The 19037-nt window shown below is 51.1% G+C and overlaps 1 protein-coding gene and 1 long non-coding RNA gene across 5 annotated transcripts in view; both read left to right on the forward strand.

The window, feature by feature from the left end:
- RIPOR3 (RIPOR family member 3) overlaps positions 1-19037 on the forward strand; it is a 71780-nt gene that overhangs the window by 15095 nt on the left and 37648 nt on the right. The window lies entirely within an intron of this gene.
- LOC106005258 lies at positions 150-5346 on the forward strand. Its single transcript, XR_001178491.2, has 2 exons — positions 150-441; positions 3878-5346. It is a non-coding gene; the product is annotated as an uncharacterized LOC106005258 (long non-coding RNA).

A 19037-nucleotide genomic window follows, 5' to 3' on the forward strand; every position in this document is an offset into this window, starting at 1 on the left:
GTTCATTTTGCGTCCTCACGATGAGCCCAGAAGGTGGGGGTGCACCAGTTATGCCACTTCCGAGATCGAGGGACACACATGAATTTAAGCAGCTGGGTCAGGGGCACAGAGCTAACAAGGGGCTGGATTAGTTATCCGCCGCTGCGTGACACATGTCCCCACAACTAAATGCCTTAAAACAACACAGGTCTCTGATCTTACAGTTTCGGCAGGTCGGGGTGCAGGCGCGGCGGCCGGGTCCTCTGCTTCGGGCTCTGTCACAGGCACGGCGAGGTGTCGGTGGGGCTCCACTCGTCTCAACACGGAGAGGCAGGATCCGCTACCCGGTTCGCTCAGAAGTGCAGGAGTCCCTTCTTCTGGCGGTGGTGGCCCTCCGTTCCCCACCACGGGACCCTTGTCCAGCATGGCCGGTCGCTTTGGCAAAGTGAGCCTGCCGGGAAGGTGCGTGCGTGAGGGGGCACGTGCGCATGCGCGGGCGCGTGTGCGTGCACGTATGTGCGTGCGTGTGCACATGCGCACAGGTGCCTAGCGTGCGGGTGTGCGGGTGTGCGTGTGTGCGTGCGGGTGTCTGGGGACGCGGTTGAGTCACCGATGATGGAGGTGGCATCACATGGCTTTTGCGACTTTCTAGTAAAGCAAGTCGCGGGGTCCGCTGGCACCGAGGAGGAGAGAGCGAAGGCCAGGCGGCGGGAACCCCGCCCGCCCCCCTCCCCGGAGGACCAGCAGCCGCATGCTGGAGACGGACCTTGAGGCTGCATCTTTACCCACAGCATCACGTGCCTCTGTGGGGGTGAGAGGGGGGAGTCTTTTCATTAGTTCCCGTAACTGAGCTGAGATTTCTCACAAACCCTAGTCCCAGGGCAACAAGGAAGAGCACTCGATTTGGTCTAATCTGGTCAATTTAATCTGACCCAGTACTTGAGCTCTGTAGGTAATGTTCTGTCTCGGATTTCCTTCTGCTCCATCCTTAGCCCTGCCAAAGTGGCATAGGGTCTGGAGCCCTGAGGCTCGCTGGTGGATCGGGTCGGGGTCTCTAGCCATTCTGTTGCCTAGGATCACTACAGGCCTTTCTGGCGCTTGCGACTGAAGCTGGCGGCTAGAAAAACACATGCTCTGGGCCCGGAGCCCTGCCTGGCTGACTTGTCTCTTCACTGGCTCAGAGCCCTTGTCTCCACTGCATCTGACCCTGCTGGGGCTGTCTACCCCTCTGAACACAGGGTCCCCCCTATGAAAAGCGACATCCTGGGTCCTATCCCAGCCATGGGAGGACACCGTGTAGCTAGGGAAAGTGCAACATTGGGGAAAGTTTCCTGTCAACCTGGAGCATCTGCACTGTCCCCCCAACTTAAACTGGTGGGCAGTGGTCCCAATGCAGCTTCCGCCTCAGGTCTCCAGAGGGTCACTGCAAACCCTGCCTTTGGAGCAGGTTTTCCTTGTATTGAACAAACTAACACACACAATATAAATAAATAATAACATGAAAAAGAAGTAGCTGATACTTAGAATGCTTGTAAATGCCAGAGTCTACACTAAGCACTTCACACACTTACACACATTCATAGCAACTCTCTGAGAAAGTTCTTTAAGTCCCATTTTACAGCATGCGGAGACTGGGACACAGAGATGTGAAAAAATTTGCTCCCGGTCCAAGAGTTCTTAAGTGACAGAGCTGGGATTTGAACCCAGGGGCTACCTGGGATGTCTTCCCTTCTTCTATGCATGCTCTCCTTCTGCCCTAGGTAGCAAGTGTGGGGTCATGGGTGAAGGGAGACCTCTATTTTATTGACAGTTTGGGAAAGTATTCTGCCTTTGCTATGTTTGTTGGCATCTAAAAGACTTTAAAAAAATGTTTTCTCATGGTGGTGGGTTTTAAGCCTACTGTTTTGTGGCAAAATCTGATTTCATTATGAGCAACTGAATATTGCCACGATCCTGCTGTTTGTTCCTCTAAACGAACAGAAGTTTTCCCTGGTGGATGGATATCTGAGGACCAAGGGGAAGACATCTGTTTACCCAGAGAGGCATGGAGGAAAGCACAGTCCTATTTTTCACACTATAACTTGTTACAGAAATGATCACACAATTAGAGTTGTGGCAAGTGTGCTGAAGGAGAAACTTTCAGAGCAGTGAGTGTGTTTAACAATTGCCTTCATCTATTAAAAAAAATAATCTAAAAAAAAAAAAAAGAAAAAACAATTGCCTTCATCTGTTCAGGTACTGTGACACAGTACCATGGACTCAGTGGTCAGAGTCTTCATCACAGCTCAGTCCCTATCGGCAGACTCTGGGACCTGGGCAGAGGGCCAGCCTCAGATTCCCTACCTGGGGAAGAAAGGGCCATCCCTCACCTCAGAAAGGATGAGGCGGCTGTGTGTCCAGAGTGTGAGCAGGCATGCGGACAAGGCATGCTGTCAGGACCCCCCCAAGGCTGAATGATGCCAAAGTTCTGCGACTGCCCCCCCATTGCTCTCTCTCCTCCAACCTCCTGCACTCCCGCCCCGGTCTAAGCTGATCTAAAGGAGAGAACCACAAATACTGATACTATAACTGCTGTGGACTATGTCAGGCTGTCTGAGTACTCCAGTGTCAGATTCTCAGAGGTGGGTGGTATCATTCACATTTTATGGAAAGCTGAGGCTCAGAGAGGTGAAGCAACTTGTCCACAATGACACAGCAAGAATGTGGCAGCCTCGGTTTTGTCCCCAGGTCTGTCTGACATCAAAGCCTTTGCTAGGCTTCCATTGCTGCTGTGCCTTCCAGGTTCCTGAATGGAGGCGAGGGGTGTGGGGAGAAAAGAATTTGCTCCCCCCGACCCAAAAAATAAAAAACAACTTCCAAGAGCCAGACTCCAGAAACGCCCAGAGCTGTTAGTTACCTGTCGTGGTCCCTGCCTTCCCCTCACCGCAGAGGAGCCAGGCCAGGAAGCTGAGCTGCGTGCAGATATGTGAAAACTTAGAGCAGAAGCCTTCTGAAATGTTCTAGAACAAGCAGGGAAGTTTCCTCTGGGAACAAGGTAGAGACGTTCCAGTCCATTTAACTGGAGGAGACGAGGTGGGCCGGAGGGATGTTAATGTTGCTAGTTGGTGGTTAAGGCTCTCTCCTGAGGGTGCTTATGATTTATGCCCAGGTTTTTAAACAAACTTCAACAAAGCTAGAGTCAGTGTCCCAGGAAGCTAAGGAAAAATCATTCATGGAAACAACACTTTGAGGGAGATAAAAGGATATCCCAGGCAACTTGCCTCCTTTTAGACTCTGCTTGTCCAAAGCAGCGGCTGTCTTATCACAGGGATCCCTTGCACGGGTTTCCCAGGTCTGGCATCTTTTCTCTGCATTCTAGGCCTCTTGCCTTGGCTGGATCAAATGGGAACAAAAACAAAGTTCCAAATGTTCTCACTGTCATACTAGCCAAACCCTTTTTTTAGTTCTCTGTGCCTCAGGACTCTGTGAGTTATAAGTGATGAAAGCCCAGCAGAAAAAAAGAGAATGTGTTGGCTCCTATAACTTAACAATCTAGAATTAGATTTCACGTCAGGTATGGCTGGATCCAGTGGAGCGGTTGGAAGTTGGGGATCATAGGACTGATTTTCAGTGAGCTAAGCTGGTGGAGATCGCCTTAGCTGAACCCGTCACGGTGGCTACAAGGATTTGGGCGTCTGAAGGGCCTCCACGGTGGGCACTGACAAGGTGTAAGGGAGCATTCACCATGAGATGTCTGTGGTGCTGTTAGCATAAGGTCAAATCAACAGAGAGATCTTGAGTTTTGTGTGATCCCAGGAAACCTTAAGACTGAGCCATTTCAAGCTTTGAGGAACCTTACAGAGCACCCGGGTTGGGGAGGCAACTCTGTGACAAGTATACTATCCTTCTCATCCTTCAGTTTATGGAAGACGTTGCAAATCGACCACAGCACTTCTTTCTAGTGAGCCCCAATACAGCCGCAGAATCCATCTCAACACTACAGTGGAACCAGCCTCCATCTGCCAGTTGGTGTTAGAACATGAGCCAAGATTGATCTGCAATTTCTCTTCTCAGCCCATGGAGACAAGAAAACAGAAGGTCTGAGGTTTGGTTCGCCCAGTGTCATGTGGGAACCCAGTGACTGGCCCTCCTAATGCTCGGGCAGCCTCCTCCTGTATCATTCTCCTGATTCTAGCCTAGAGAGGAGGTCTGTCCCTTAGTGGAGATTTCCACTCTGCACAGCTGCTGCACAGGGAAAACAAACAGACCTGAGGTCAGGAAAGGCAGAGAGTTTAGCCGCTGACCTCTCTCGCCAAGTACTGTCTGGAGCTGAGTGCAGGGTGGGGGACCGGGCAGGGTAAGTTGGGGGACCCACTGGTCCATCCACAGACATCTCAGTGGGCTTTTGGAGGCCCCACCTTCAATGCAGTAAACCCAGGTAACGTGCTCTAGTAGGCTGACATGCTCAAGTGGGGGTGATGCTAAAGTTACTCCCTTTGGGGGTGGAGGCAGGGTTATCTTGGGGTGGGGACACATGGCTGGCAACCAGTCTAGGAAAGCCAGAAAGTAGAGAGAAAGCCCTGACATAGCTATTACTCACCAGAGGTGCCCCAGACCAGCTGATGATTTGACTGGAGGAAGGTAGGGGTGTCCTGACCCCAAGGAGTCTATCATGACATATGTGATATATGGACTTAATGGTTGTAGTGGGCTGACATGGGGCTCGCCGTGCACCTCTCACAAAGCCTAGAGCTTTGCATCAGTTAATTCAGATTCACAAGACAATGCTATAGAATAGGTGGAGTTATTGCCTGGGAACAGACATGGAACCGGAGGCTTGGAGGGAGGGGACAGAACTCCCCGTGGCCACACTTGAGTAAGGGCAGAGCCAGGCTTGAGGTCAGGTCTGCCTGAGCCCAGTTCTGAGAGCTGCACTCCTTGGGTGAGCAACTGTCATGAAAGGGAACAGAATAGAGTATTCAAGTCGCTGGAGAGCCATTAAGCACATCGCTCCCCACAGCAGCTCGCTTTGAGCAGGGTGCTGGGTGGGAACATAGAAGCCCATGGGATCCCTGCCCTCATATCATTCCCAGAAAGGGTGGGGTGTGCACTTGGGAGAATGTCACCACCGAGGCTGAAGAGCAGAAGTAAATGCCTGTTCATGACTCTCCCTGCTGAGCTCATGGTCCGCAGATGGGTGCAGTCCATAGTCTGGAAACTTCTGGGCTATGACAAGCCCCTAGTGTGTAGGTGAGAAAACGGAGGCTCAAAATGAATCAATGTCCCCCCACATCACACAGCCAGTGAGCACAGGACCCAGGACGGCAATCCATACTGGGTCCCGGTGCCACTGACTCGTCTGGGGGCCCGTGAAAACCAGTAAGAACTGAACAGTGGAAGTGGCAGGGCCTGGATGAGCCTGAGAGGAGGAGCCTGGATGGAGAACCCGCCAGAGGGTTCTCCTACTGCCTACAGCTGTCTCCCCCTCTAGCGGGGTGGGGGCGCTGTGATTGTGACAGCACCCATGATGTCCCCTACCCGGGCTTAAACCTGAGCCCAGTGCCTGCCTGGCCCTTGGGAAGCCCCCAGTTTCACAGATGGGGCCAATTATGGTTGGAAATTCATCTTTAATTTCTCTGGCTTGCCCATTCTCTGGGGGGTCTGGTCCTCATCAGGGCAGCCTGTCTGACGACAGAAGCAGATGTTCCCAGGTAGGCCAGACACACCCACGCCTCCGGTGGGTCTGGCAGAGGCCGGAAGGAGAGTCGAGGTTGTGGCTAATCCTCTCCCTCATCAGCAGTCAGCTCCCCGGAGCCCCTAGGGAGGCCGTGGAGCGGCTGCTGATTGCAGAACCAGCTGCAAGGGAAATGCGCGGGCAGATGTGGCCACGGTCTCAGAGCTTCACTGCGGTGAATTGGAAATGGTGCCGCTGCGGAGCCATCAGACGCCAGCGTGGATCCCAGGGCCACCACTCGCTGTTAAGCCTGTTTGCCTCAAAGAGACCCACCTTATCCCCAGCAGCGCCTTTAGTCCTGGGTCACTGCCTATCCAGTGAAGGCTACTTGTCCCTATTGTTGGCTCACTGTGGACAACAGCTGTACTGTGGGGGCCCAAGGGAAATGGAAGACCTATTTCTCCCCCAGCCCCAGCCCGCTCTCCCAGGCCCTTGACCTGCCCTCAGCCTCAGGAGTTCCTGGCTTCACCCTTTGTCCAGGACCTTCAGAGAGATTCTGATAACAGTAGCTCTGAGGCTGGGAAGGGGTTGTCGTGAGGACAGCATGTCCCTACAGCCAAGTTCTAACCTCCCGGCCCCTCCTCGGAGTGCTTCAGACCAGAGAAGGGGAACTCGTCACCCGGGACTTGCAGGGACACTGCTCTGAGTCCTAAACTCTGCCAAAGTGCTTCTGCCTGCTTGGTTCTGCTCTGATGTGGTCTGTTGGGTTCTGTGTCATAAATCTACTCTGACAATTTCAGGTAAAAATGGGACACCTTGAGAGGTTATAGAGATGCTGTTTTTGGTCATAAAAAATAAAAATTCAGAAAACCTAACAAAAATAATTTGAACAAAGATTTTGTTGGCTCGAGTAATGGAAAAGTCAGTGGTAATGTGGGTTTCAGGTAAAGTTTGATCCAGCCATTCAACACTTTGGGAGCCAGAGTGCCACAACACCTACCCCTTTTCTACATACATCTGTGTGCTTATGCCCCCAGAATGGCCACCCCGTTCCAAATATCCCTGACCTTTCAGCTCAAGTATCTGCACCAACTGGAGCGCTCTTCCATGTCTCTTGGTTTACATTCCTGCAGGAGGGAATCTGATGTCCAGGTTCATCCTTCCTGGCCAGGCACCAGAAGTTTTATGTTTCTGGTCAGTGAGTGAATCATCTCTCCAGGGTCCAGTGTCCTAGGCTTGTTCAGATAGTGGTGGCTAGACCACAAGGGGCACATGTCTGTCCCACCTCAGTAGAGGCAGGATGTCTGAGAAGGGGTCATGGACCAGTTAGCCATCCTGATACCTCCCAGAGAAGTGGGGACTCAGCCCCTGCAAATTCCTCCCTGAACTGGAGACGATCCAAGGAGTCTTCTTTTGTTCTTAACTAATAACTTCAAGGAAGCTTTAAGTTTGGTTCTGGCTAGAATTTCTTTGCCTCACTGTTTCCTGAGGCTCTGTTTCTGGTTCTTTCAGGAGGAGAAATTCAGACTCTGGCTCTGTGACCTGTCTCTGCTATCAGTGAGTCCTGGGTCACCCTAGGAGTGCCACGGACAGGAGGCAGGGTGACTTCTCCAAACAAATCTGCATTATTTTATTACTTTCATACCAGGAAAGAGGCTTCATCTTCAAAACAATGCACGCACGTCATCGATTAGGCTGGAAGAACTTGTTTGGCCAAATTTAGAAGCCACAAGAAGGTCAGAGAATAAATTTAGAACTGAACTCTGAACCTTGAGGGCCCATCGGTCACGGTTAACTTTTCCTGCCACCTTGAGTTGGATTGGTTTCCCTCTGACTCCTGTGTCCACAGAATTCCACCTAGGCCTGGCCCTTCTCCTTATAAGCTGTGTGACTCTAGGAATGTGTTTAGCCTCTCTGAGCCTTCCTTTCATTATCTTTTAAAGAATGGATGGGGGGGGGGGTGGTTGGCAATAAAAACATCTACCTTACAGGATGTTAGGAAGATTAATTAAGACTTTTTGTTCTAGGAAAATATACATAACATAAAATTCCCCACCTCACCCATTTTTAAGTGTACAGTTCAGGTCGTTAAGCACATTCCCGTTGCTGTTCAACCATCACCACCATCCACCTCCAGAACACCTTCATCTCCCCCAACTGAAACTCTGTCCCCATTAAACACTAACTCCTCTCCCCCAGGCACTGGCTCCCACCACTATTCCCTCCCTCCCTCCCTTTTTAAGATTTATTTATCTGTTTGCTTATTAGAGAGAGGGGGAGAGAGCGAGCTTAGGCACGCAAGCTTGGGGAGAGGCAGAGGGACAGAGAGACACAGAGAGAGAATCAGAGGCAGGCTCCCTGCCCAGCGCAGAACTTGGGGCCAGGGGCTGGAAGGGGGCTCTCAATCTCATGACTCTGAGATCACAACCTGAGCCAAAACCAAGAGTGAGATGCTTAACTGACTCCGCCCCCGAGGCACCCCCCACCCCCCGCCCTTCTACTTTCTGTCTTTAGGACTTTGACTGCTCTAAGGACCTCATGGAGGAATCACGTCATAATTGTCCTTTTATGACTGGGCTCCTTCAGTTTGCATCATGTCCCCAGAGCTCATTCGTGTTGCAGCCTGAGTCAGAATTCCCTTCCAGTGTGAGGACGAATGGTGTTCCCGTGTACGGGGAGACCACATTTGTTTACCTGTCCAGCTGCTGAGGGGACACGGGTTGTTCCACCTTTTGGTTACTGTGTGTAATGTTGCTGTGAACACGGGTGTATGAATGTCTGGTCAAGTCTGGGTATACACCAGGAGTGTGATTAAAATATTTGGTGGAGAGCCCTTAGCCCATGCTTCGCGTAGATGAAACATTCAGCAGTGCAGCGAATAAAACCCGTGTTAGGAAAATAGTGGGTGAACTTTAAAATGCAGATTAAAGAAAGGGTTGTCAGATTAGCAATGACTAAAAAGTAATGTTCCTCAAGCAGTTGGGGTACAGTGAGCTATGTAATAATGTATAAAAATGATATATATTCCACCTATAAAATAGGTACCATTGGTGGATCATTTACTGTGTGCCTGAAACAAAGCTAAGCTCTGTGTATATTCTCACATTTACTCCTCCCAACAACCTAAATGGGTGGGTCTATTATTTCTCTGTCTTACAAATGAGAAAACAGAGGTCCCAAGTGGTAACGTGGCTCTCCAGGTCTCATAGCCAGCAAGTGGCAGAGCTGGGATTCAAACCCAGGACCGCGGCTCTAAGAGTGGAAAAGCCAAGGAAAAAAATGCCTTCTAAAGGCTGACTATGGCCCCTAGGAAGGATGGGAGTACTTACTTTCCATGTCGCATTCATCTGTATTTTTTCCCTAAACCAAGGGAAAAAGGAGCATATTAGGTAAGAACAAAAAAAAAAAAAAAGAAAGAAAGAAAGAAAGAAAGAAAAGGAAGAAACAGTTGTCTCTTGCAAGCAGGCATCTTTGATGATAAAACATTTATGTCTTGTGTCTCCTGCCACAAACTCAGTTTGTGTCCATTTTTTTCCAGTTGAAGAAGAGCAGAGTGTCCTGGCTGTGTCTTCTGGCTGATTGCTTAATAATCATGGACACACACACACACACACACACACACACACGGCCGGACACAGGAGAAGAGACAAAGCCAGCAGTAGCCAAAACTCTGCTAGATCGATGCGGACTGTTACAGGCACAGCTTTCCAAAAAGCAGAGCTCAGTGAGATAAATATTTTTCCTGTGAGAAGAGGCTTAAGTCGGCGATCTTAACAACCCCCCAATTCATTCCAGATCTGCTCAGAGCGGCTGGCGTCAGGGCGCCCATCTTGATGTACTTAGGATCACTGAGTAACTGCAGCGTGCCTGTGTGTCTGGCTGGCTTCTCCCACGTGGCGGGGTGCCACGGGGTGCCGGCCAGGGCGGGCAAGGAGTCTGTCTCCAGAAGATGCTCTCCCCACACCTCCTGAGCTTCCACAACTTCTTGGGGTCCCTAACTTGCTTCCCCTGGGAAACCAGCACTATTTGTTCTCAGCTGGAGGCCTGAGAATTTCAGCCTCTTTTCTTGGCAAAGACTCTGTACTTTTGGTTCCGGAGACAGTCTGCAGGAAGAATTTAGAATTAGGGCCTTCGGAAACCTATACACATGAAGAAGCCTGGGTTATCTCAAAGACTGAAAATCACTACCCAGGCAGAAATTTGTTGACTGATTGATTCATTCCCTCTCTGGGTTGTACACTCAATAACTGTTTATTGAGCTCCTCCCAAGGGTTAAGATTTGGTACGGAGCTAGAGTCAGACAGTACGAAGCTGCTGGAGGCACAAGATCCATTCGGTCATCCGTGCACCCGTTCATTCATTCAGCAAGTATTTACTGAGTCCCTCCCAGGGGCCAGCGCCTCTCCTGGGACGGCTGGTCCGTTCGGGCGTGCATTCTCACTGGAGGGACAGACGGGAGACCAGGAAAACGTAGTGAAGAGGATATCTGCTGGTGTGAAATGCTGAAGAGAAAAATAAAACCGAGATGGGGAACTGAGAAAATGGAGGGGGGGGGGCAGGGCTGGTCCCACTGAGATAAGTAGCCTGGGAAAGGCTCACGAGGAGGTGATATTTAAGTGACAAACTGCGGGAGAGAAGGGAAGATGATTCAGGGGAAAAGCATTAATCACGCTGACTCACGGACCACGCAAGTCCCCTTTCGGGGATCTCTCAGCCCCGAGTATGCCAGTGAGAGTCTTTCTGTTGTTAACAAGTCTTGAACGCCTCGCGAAGACCTACTGATGTCTGTACCTTAAAGGAGCGGGATGAGCGGACAATGTGGCTTACCTGCGCTCGGACACGGTTTTGTGTTCAGTGCGACTATCTCCCAGGTCCCACTTCTGTTCTTCTTGATGGCCAATGATGCTGGCTCTTCATTTACAGCCACGATTAAATTGTCCTTTCAAAATAGGCTTATTTTCTGAAAAGCGGGGTCATTTATAGAAAAGTATCAGCACCTTGAAATACAGGTGGTAGTCCGGTATGGGGAAGCGGGGGCGTCAGGAAGGCAATAAACTCGTGAAGTCTGGGACACACGTCAACAGGACAAGCTGCTCGGAGCCTGGCTTGGGATGTGAAACCTTCTGGTGGGATTCAGCCTGTCATCAGTGACTCCCTTGAATGCTTCTGGAAGAGGATGGCATCCCCCGGGGAGAGGGTGGATCTGGGCAAGGGGCTCAGAAGAGGCGCTACGGGGGGCAGGCTCGAAGGCAAGGGCAAGCTTGGACTTACCTGTGAAGGACATGCAAGATGTTGGAGGGAATATCACACGCCAAGTGATGGAAAGAGGAAGAAAACTGGCCGGGCAGGATGGGAATATGGGAGCAGAGCTGCCCGAGGAGGCAGACCCTCAGAAAACCGCCCTAATTTATCTCGTGCAGTGACTAATCCTAACGTGAATTCTAAGACTTCCCTTCATTGAGCACTGCTTTCTTGTATCTTCTTGGGTCATCTCAGCAGACCCACGAGGCAGTGCTGCTGTTACGGCCCCATTCTACAGACGGGGAACTTCGGGCTCAGGCCAAGTCACCTGTGCAAGGTTAGGCAGCCAGTGAGAAGCCATCAGGACTTTTTTTTCAACCTATTTTTTAAAATGGAGATAAAGCTCCATAAAACTTACACTCTTATTTTTTATTATTTTGAAAGATTTTATTTATTTCTTTGAGAGACAGCGAGCGAGCACACGAGCAGCGGGGTGGGGTAGAGGGAGAGGGAGAAGCAGACTCCTTGCTGAGCAGGGAGCCTGACACAACACGGGACTCCATCCCAGGACCCCGAGATCACGACCTGAGCCAAAGGCAGACGCTTAACCGACTGAGCCACCCAGGCGCCCCTAAAACTCATACTTTCGAAGCATAGAGTTAAGCACATTCACAAAGTTGTGCAACCATTACTACCATTTAATTCCAGAACATTTCCACGGCTCCCCCCAAGAAACCCCACCCCCATTAGCAGTCACCGCCCCCACTAGAAGTCATCGTTCTCTGCTCCCAGCCTCCAGCAACCACTCATCTGTGTTCTGTCTCTATGGATTGGCCTATTCTAAACATTCCATAGAAATGGAATCATCTGCTCTGTGGCCTTCTGTGTCTGGCTTCTTTCACTCAGCATTCTGTGTCCAAGAGTCATCTACGGTGGGACACGTACGGCTGCCTCCTTTCTTTATGTGACCCAACACTGTCCCACTGTCTGGCTGTACCATGTTTCACGAACCACCCGTTGGTTGATGAACACTCGGGTCATCGGGTTTTGGCTTCTTGGCTTCAGAGAATAACCCTGCTGGGAATATTTGCGTGCGTGTCTTACGGGGACGCGTGTTTTCATTTCTCGCGGGTGTACGTGGAGGAGTGACAAATGCCCTGCCCACTCGTAACCGTGCTGAACCACTGGAGGAACGGCCGAACTGTCTTCCGAAGCGGCCGCCGTGCTCTCCTCCCAGCCCATGGGGTCTGAGGCTCTGATCTCTCCAGTCCTCGCTGGTGCTCGTTGTCTGCGCCCCAGAGGAGGGTCAGTCGTCCCAGTGGTGGCGAAATGGCATCTCGTTGTGGATTTGATTTGCTGGGGGAAGCAGTCAGAGTGCGTTTAATTCGGAATGTATGGTCCCCACCGCCTGGTGTTGCCAGTCTGGGTCCAAGGGAACAGAGAGGAGGAAGATCTGGCGGAATCTGGACATGTGGGTGGGTGGCCAGGGCTTGGGACTGCTCCGAGGATGGGGGAGAAACATAGGAGCAGGGTGGCGGACTGTGGGGTTCAGAGACTGGGAGAATTTGGGGGTGCAGTAGCGTTGGCGAGGGCACGTGCCATGAATAGAACCGGATGATTGGACACCCCTGTCTCCCTGGGTCCAGGGTCAGCCTCTTCCAAGGATAAGGCTTTGGCCTCAGGCTTTCTTTATTATTATTTTTTTTATTGTTTAAAATTTTGTATTTTTAATTTAAATTCAATTAATAGTGTATTAAGTTTTCGAGGTAGAGTTCAGTGAGTCATAAGTCTTCTAGAACACCCAGTGTTCTAGAAGAACACTGAAGCATGACATCACATGCTCTTCTTAATGTCCAGCCCCCAGTGACCCCATCCCCCTGCCCCCCTCCTCTCCAGCAACCCTCAGTTTGTTTCCTATGATTAAGAGTCTCTTATGGTTTGTCTCCCTCTCTGGTTTCGGCTCATTTTCTTTTTCCCTTCCTTCCCCCTATGCTCCTCTGTTTCGCTTCCTAAATTCCACATATGCGTGAAATCGTATGATAATTGTCTTTCTCTGATTGACTTATTTCGCTCAGCATTATACCCTCTAGTTCCAACCACGTTCTTGCAAATGGCAAGATTTCTTTTTTCAATGGCTGAGTAGTATTCCGTTGTGTGTGTGTGTGTGTGTGTGTGTGTGCGCGCGCGCGCGTGCGTGCGTATCATATCTTCTTTATCCGTCATCTGCTGATGGACATCTGGGCTCTTTCTGTAGTTTGACTATTGTGGGCACGGCTGCTATAAACTTCGGGATGCAGGTGTCCGGGCTTCCTTTACACAGAATGAGACCGAAGCTGAGCGACAGAATTCTTCCTCAGAAAAGCCAGTGTGAAGGGGATCTCGAGGGCGGAACTCTACCAGGGCTCTCTGTGCAGGCTAAGGATGTCATGGCGTCCCACCTACTGTCTCCAAAGTTGTGACTTTCAGGGTCCTGCTTCCCCAAGGGTCTGCAATTCCCAATACACTGGGTCAGGGCTCATTCCCATGTCCCTGGTGTGGGGAACAGGGCTCTGAAGACCACAGGTGCACTGTTGCTAGCTATCAGCTGATTTCTAATCATTAATGCATGCACTGCTCCTGTTTCTTGAGGATTTATTATGCACCCTTAATGACGTACCCTGCTCCAATGCTTCATGCATTTAATTTCCATCCCCACTTTACAGATGAGGAAACAGTTTCCGGGAGGTGAGGGAGGTGGTGTGGCCGACATCAGGAAGCCAGTGGGCTGTATGGTCAGGGTCTGAACCTCGTCTTCACCAGGCACCCTGGCAGCCTTCCATTTCAAGGCTTCCTCGACAGATGTGTTGGTTTTCTGTGTAACAGACTGCCATGATCCCAGCCACTTAGAACAATCCCCATTTACAAGTCCTAGTTTGGTGAGTCAGAGTTGATGGGGCCAGGTTCTCTGCCGAGGGCATTGTAAGGCTCAATTCAAGATATTAGTCAGGCTGAGTTGCCATCCAGAGGGCCTGGGGACAAATCCACTTTCAAGATCACTCTTGAGGGTTCCATGTGGCTATAGGACTGAGGTCTCTTCTTCATGACCAACGGCCAGCCAGGTCACTTTCAGCTTCTGGAGGCCCATCATATTCCTTCCCACAAACCTCCCCCATTTTCAAAGCCATCAATGGAGAAACTCTCCCTCACATGGAATCCCTATCTTACTTTAAACCTCTTTTGACCAGAAGAGCCAGTCCTGTTTAAAGGCTCACCTGATAATGTCAGACCCACCCAGTATAGTCTCCCCTCTGCCACAGAAGGTGACACAATCACAGGAGGCATACCTCATTACATTCACAGGTTCCATCCCACTCCAAGGAGAAAGGATTATGCAAGGTCATCTTAATATTCTGCCTGCCCACAGAAGGTCTTAGGTTTTACTAAAAATGGTCATGATAGCTAGACTAGTACCAGTACAACCGTTCATTGGTTAGAGCTTCACAGTTTTCAGACTGATTCTATGTCTGTACTCCTGTTGGAGCTCAGAAGCGGTGCTGTGACGTATGTGCTTTATCCCCATTTTGCCCACGAGAGAGAGGAGAACGCCTACCTAGCCTAGCAAGGGCTCAAGTCCACATTACCAACCCCCCAGCCCAGAGCTCTTGGCATCCACAGGACCCCTGCTTCCTCTTAGAGCCCTCAGACCTCATCACCATCCTTGGAAGGGGTGAAGCACCATTTCCAGCCAGCCCATCCTTTGGGGAGTGCCTCCCTGTCAACTCGCCATATTGGGTCATCGGAACTCCAGCTTTTACGGGAACTGCCACTGGGCTGGGCAAACCTCACCTCATTTAGCAGGAAAAACCAATAAAGCCTGAGGGGCGCAGAATCAAAACCGCATGTGCTCAGGAAGGGCCCAGCTTGGCAGAGGCCCAGGCTCACAGCAGGGGAGGCGGTCTGGCTCAGGCTGTGGTACACCAGCCAAAAGCAAGGGGCCACCCGCTCCGGTGGGAGCAGTGTGTCAGGTAGCAGTCAGCACTGTCCTGTGTCAGTGGGCACCAGGCGTTTCCCTGCCCTGCGTGTGAGCCCCCGGATGCTCACATCTTCTAGACTTCCCATAGGGTACCCCCCCTTTTAATATGTAAACTAAGGCCCGAGACTCCAGCGAGAAATCTAGGACGTGGCCCCTGTGACCCCTAAGGATTCTTGAGGGTTTCAACATTTCTTCTAGATACCTTTATGCTGACATGTGCTGATTTTTTAAATTTCTTTGCTCTTCTGAAATCACTGTCGTTTCTCCTTGTATCCCATGCTGGACACTGCTCGGACTCTTTCATTTTCCCTAAAGTACTGCTGACACAAGCCCGCCAGAGTGGGCTCTAGAGATAACTGTTGTGAGCCTGTGGGAAAGGATCTGGCTGACTTGAGCTGAGGGGGTCTCCCGGAAGGTCACTGGGAGTGTGCACAGGCCTGGAAATGGGCCTGAACCAAGAGCTCCGGAACTCAAGGCGGGCTCACAGCAGACATTCCGGTCAGAGCCCCACTGAACCAGAATGAACGCAATCCAATGTGTTCCGTCTTCTGTCTGCCTGTCCCCGCTTTCCTTTTCCAGGGAGGCTGTGCCTGCTTCGCCTGGTGTGGCTCTTGGGCCTGTCCTTGTTGAGGGGACCTCCCCGCCCCCCGTGGGGCTCTGGGGCCAGGCCCAGCAGATCTATAGCAGATGGGCAAAAACTAAGTCCTCAGAAGGAAAATGGGTGCCATCAGGAAGAGAGAAAGTCTAGAGAACTGGGGGGCAAGGGAAGGGGGGGGAGCATATTTGGGAGTAAATTTAAGAATCCCCATGCTAAGATTTCATTGCCTGGAGACTTTCATGTGTTGTCCCCCCCCCCCCCCCCCAAGCCCTCCTTTCCTGTCATCAGCAAGTGCGTTTCTGTGCTTTCTTATACTGAACTAGTATCTTCTCTCCCACCCACCAATGCTTGGGGCCCACCTCGACACATCCAGAGTCTCCTTAAACTGCTGGATTAAATGAAGTGTTTTCTACCTGAGGTTGAATTGTGTCCCCCCAAAGATCTGTTGAAGTCCTATCTCCTTGTCCCCGTGCATGTGACCTTATTTGGAAATAGGCTCTTTGCAGATGTCGTCAGGTCAAGGTCACTAGGGCGGGCCCTCATTCAGCGATGGTGCCCTTATAACAAGAGGGCAATGCCTTGTGAAGACAGAGACCACTGGGACAAGGCCGCATGACCCTCCGAGGCAGAGACGGGAGAGGGGCAATGGCCAGGCAAGAGGCGCCGAGGACGGACAGCCACCACCAGAAGCTGGGAGAGGCAAGGAGGGACCCTTTCCTAGATCTTTTAGAGGGGACACGCCCTGCTGACACCTTGATTCTGGACATCTGGCTTCCAGAACTGTGAGAGATTAACGTTTCTGTTGCTTTAAGCTACCTGGTGTACCGTATACTTTGTTACAGCGCCGCAGTACCGTATACTTTGTTACAGCGCCGCAGAAAGCTGATACACATCCTCAGGGCTCTAACCTTGGGATGCAAAGCGGTAGACAAAGATATACATTGTAGCTTGGTTTTTCCTTTTAACAGAGAGGGAAAAAAAGCATGTTCTTGTCACGGTAAAGCAAGTTACAGAAGGTAACATCAATGATCCCTATTTTACAGATGGAGAAACAGGCTCAGACTTGTCTAAGTCACAGAGCTAGGAAGAGGCAAAGTATGGACTTAACCTTGGTTGTTTTTTTGTTTTGTGGTTTTCTTTTCTTTTTTTTTAAATCAAGGCTTACACTCCTCACCCTCCCGTGACTCTGTGGACGTGTAGCTCACAGGTTACAGCACAGTCCCCACATCCCCGTCCCCAGAGGTCCCCTTCCTTATTCCATGAGCTCAGGACTTCGTACTAGCCTCGTGCGTATGGGAACCACCTGTTCCAGCCACATCTTCTGTAACATGAGCCTCCCCAAAGAGAACCCTCTTTCCCTGGTGATTTTCATTACAAAATCGGAGATGCATTCCCCCCACACTCCTCTCCCAGTAGGCCAAGTAAGAATGTTCGGCAAAGAAGGAATTAATTGATAAACAGCTTGTAGTACACAAACTCCAGAGTCCGCCTGGGGTGTTTTGCAACACTTTTTGGAAACTCCAGGATTACAATTCCAGCACAAACTGTTTATTTCAGGCTGTGAAGCCACATGCATGTCTTGCGTGCCTGGGAATCCGGGGGCTTTGCTCTGAACATCGGAAACGGATCCCCTCTCTTCGGTGTGGGCATTTGCCACGGCTGGTAGAGCAGGGCTGCAATACCTGGGGAGACCAGTAGGGGTCTTCTTCCAAAAGGAAATGGATTTTAGGCTGAAGATTCTGGAAATTCAAGACTTCGGGTTCTAGAAAATAAAGTTGTTCCTTTGGGAGGGAGTCCACTCTCCTTACCATGTGGGTTAGCCTCTGCCATAGAGTCACTCAGCCCTGAGGATGGGGCAATAAAAGTGAAAAAATCTGACTTTTCTGGCCCCCTGTCCCAGGGAAACACAGGAGCTAGGGCCTGGGCACCTGGGCCAGCCTCTGTCTCTGCATCTGACACCAGGAGGGAGAGGAAATGGCCCATCGCATTGTAAAAAGAAAAACTGAAATGGCAGGCTGGCTAGATGTGTCTTTTGTAAATTGTTTATCTTGGGATGACCAGATGGCTCATCTCTGGGAGAACCCCTGACCATTTCCAGTGCTGTTAACAGCCTCCAACAGCAAACAGTCCCTCTGAACCAGCCCATGTGCCTACGCAGGAGTCCCAGACCTGCTGGCGGGGACCTTGGGCATTCCTGGAGGCTGACTCTGCCCCACTGGGACCTGGATCCTCATTCAGATGTGAGGGCCAGGTTAGGCGACCGCAGGGAAGGCGCAAGAACAGCTTCGGGGGGGGGGGGCTTTAAGTGTTCATACCCGCTGGGCTCCCCAGTTTGAGCCCTAGCCCCTCACCCACCCAGGGTCTCGCAGTCAGGTCCCTATTCAGCCTCTCCTCACATGCCACTACTCAAGTGCTCAAAATGCGTTTGAACACCAGTATTTTCTCCCTACCAGACGTCTCCACCCACCCCCTTCCCCCGGCTGTGTGAGTGTGGTAAAACCACTTGCCCTCTCTGAGCCACAGCATTAAGCTGTAAACAGGGTGAGGGGCTCACCCTCCCTGGGAGGCTGGGTGAGAATGGGTGGCGGTAGGATGGGTTAAGTGAAGACTTTGCAAGTCTTCCCCAGCCCCTGCCTTTATTAGAACAAGATCAGTTGTGATTCATTCAGGGTTGGGGGGGGGACACAACAGGTACTCTTGCCTTCCTGGACAGGGGATAGGGAGCTCTCGCCCGTCCCTTTCTGGGCTCCCCCGAGGCACCCCTGAATGGGGCCTCTCTTCGGAGCCTTGTAAACACAGTTCCAGGGGTAAGACTTGAGTTCTAGGTGTGTCCAGAAGCTGCAAGCCTAAGGAGGGATGTCAGAAACCTGATGGACATTTTTAAAAGCTCACTGTGGTTTTCACGTTGGGGCAGAGGGCCAGGTGGAGGCAGGGGGACCAGTGAAGACCACAAAGGTGGCAGGGGTGGGGGCCTGGCGCTGGGGGAAGGGATGCAAAGGAGGGAGCCGATTCTGGGTGTTTGTGAGAAGCAGAGCAGATAGTGAAATCTCTTGGCCGAGGCCCTCTGCGGAGGAGGGAGAGGCTCTTGAGGACTTTATAGCCTGGCCGGGAAGACGAAATTCTCACCCAAGGGGCTCAACTTCAGTGGTCTACAGAGTAGAAACTTAATCTTAGAGGTGCAGAGAGTAGGTTCCAAACTCTTAAAATGTAGAAGGACAATGCTGACAGATCTGGCCACATAAATACTTGGAGCTTTTGCTATACATACACACACGCACACACAGACACATCATGAAGAACAAGAAAAAAGGTGAGTGAGGGGCTGGAAGAACACTAGAAGTCACCGAGAAAAAGCTAGGTAGCTGGGACAAAAGAACATGAACTGGTAAGTTCCAGAACGGGAGATGCTAAAGATAATCAGCTTACAGAAATGCTCTCGATCTCATGAGCCATCAGGGAGAGGAGGGTGAAAAAGCCCACTTACCCACGCCCCCGAGAACAACACGCGAACGAGAGGAGAGGAAGAAGGGATCCAACTGTCCAAGAAGGGGAGA

This window comes from Mustela putorius, unplaced genomic scaffold (genome assembly GCF_011764305.1).
Source record: "Mustela putorius furo isolate JIRA1106 unplaced genomic scaffold, ASM1176430v1.1 tig00000592_pilon_pilon_pilon, whole genome shotgun sequence".
NCBI lineage: Eukaryota > Metazoa > Chordata > Mammalia > Carnivora > Mustelidae > Mustela > Mustela putorius.